We start from the raw sequence: 2,187 nt of genomic DNA, 5'->3' as shown, positions 1-2,187 counted from the left end.
TGAACTTTGGCCCAGCTTCTCTCTGTCCCCGGTGGTCCAGCTCGGGCTCTGTGGGGCTGCAGTTCTAGGCGGCGGCCACCAGGTGGCGAGAGTGCCCAATCGCGTTCCAGGCCGCGGCAGCAGGCCCTGCCCCCACGCCAGGCCACTGGTCAAAGTAGCGAGGGCCATGGCCCTGGCCGTGGCCGTGGCGGACCCAACTGTGTCCTCCTTCTTCTCCTTTGTAGATTCAAAGTCATCGGGCATCGGCAGACACTCGACCGGGACCAAAGCCAGAGAGGAAGGCCCTGCAGCCCTGTCCTCCCAAGTCCTCCTCCTCTCGCCTAGCCACTCACAGACCCTCTGGTGCAGCCTCGGGGACCCCGGGGCCACTGTTTGGGGACCGAGGACCCGTGCACTGGAGGCTGTGACATGCACGGTCTTCTTACAACCCAGGGTCACGTGTCCACAGGGGAACAAAGGGGCCCCAGACCTGAGCCTTAGGGAGCAAAGCCCGAGGCCTCAGGTTCAGTAGAAAAGGAAAACAACACAGCAGGTCGGGGGTCAGGTGCTGCCCGTTTCTGTTCCAAAAGGAAGGAAACCTGCCTCCCCGCGAGTGTCCATAAATACAGACTGAGGGATGCGGAGGAGGGGGCCCTGGGAGAGCCATCGAGGCTGGGAGCACACCCGTGGCTTTTCAAATTTGAGGCATGGACCTAGCTCCATAAATAGCAAATTCAACATTTTTTTAAAGGCACCGGTTTCTCTACCGCTGAGTAAGCCACGTTATCCTCTGGTGTCTCTCCTTCCTCTCTGGGAGGCTGCAACGGGCGACCGCTGGGGGCAGGGTCCGGGGGCCGAGGTGTCCCTGCTCAAATGTCACCCCAACTCTAGGAGCTCTGTAGCCTTCCAAGCTCTCGGGACACAGCAGTGACCGGATCAGCCTTCCCCTCACAGAGCTCACGTTTGAGTGGGAAGTCATAAATATGTATGAACTTTGCTCAAGGACATGAAAACCAGGAAGAGACAGAGGATAATGGGGGGAGGGGAGTGGCTGCTTCAAGAGGTGACGTCTGAAAGCTGATGCCAGCGACAGAGGGTGTGCCAGGCCAAGGGCACAGCAAGTGCAAGGGCCCCGGGGGCCGAGGCTGGAGCCGGCTTGCTGGAGCTAAAAAAAAAACGGGGCGACAGTGCGGTCCTGCTCACAGCCTCCGCCTCTTCCCCTAAAGGGGGCTGTGGCCCCCGCCCCTCTGTGGACTTCAAATGAGAAGGGAGGTGCCCATCCGTGCCCAATGAAAGGAAGCCGAACAAATTTTTAACTCAAAAAAAGACAATGCCCATTTACTGGAAAGAGCACTTTAATAGGAGTCCAATTAGAGTCTTTCACCAGCTCCATGGCCTTGAGCTACTTTTTTTTTAATAGTTATTTTGAAAGAGAGAGAAACAGAGAGATACTAAGGGCAAGGAAGGGAGGGGCAGAGAGAGAGAGAGAATCCCAAGCGGGCTCCGCATTGTCAACGCAGCGCCCGATACGGAGCTCGAACTCACCAACTGACCTGAGCTGAAATCAAGAGTCAGGCGCCTAACCAACTGAGCCGCCCAGGAGCCCCTGAGCTAGTTACTTCTTTGGGCCTATTTCTAGACAAACCCATGGCGGGTGACATTAGGATGGTGAACAGCCCCTTCTGGCTTGGCTTACACCACACGAACGCGGTGGGCCACAGACCGCGGGACGTCCGGTGCCCTCTACACCGAAGGAGCAGCCACGCCCCCACCTTGCGGCTCATCAGCCACGCGAAGCTCACAGCGTCTTCGTACCCACTGGTCCCCGTCTGGGACGCTCACCCAAACTCATCTTCCCGCAGCCAAGCTCTTCGTTCTGACCTGGGGTCAAAGGTCACCTCCAAAGACAAGCCCCAGAACAGTCCCAGTGAGAGCAGCCACCTGTCGGCCCTCGGTCCTTTGAACATATCCCCATCGTGTTCCTTCCACAGCAGTGGTCAGCGCACGGCCTGCGGCTTGACTCCAGCCCATTCCCTGCTTTGGTACGGCCCGTGAGCTGAGAATGGGGTTTACATTTTTAAATGGTTGAACAAGAAACATCTTGTGACCCAGGACAGTTAAATGACCGGGGTGTCCCTGAGCAGAGCGGGGGGGTCACACGCTCCCCAGGGAGCTCGCCTAAGCTCAGGCCCGCCATCCAAGCCACAG

This window comes from Panthera pardus, unplaced genomic scaffold (assembly GCF_024362965.1).
Source record: "Panthera pardus isolate Hobbes unplaced genomic scaffold, ASM2436296v1 HiC_scaffold_25, whole genome shotgun sequence".
Lineage (NCBI taxonomy): Eukaryota > Metazoa > Chordata > Mammalia > Carnivora > Felidae > Panthera > Panthera pardus.
The sequence above is the reverse complement of the archived record's forward strand: the minus strand, read 5'-3'. Positions refer to the sequence as shown.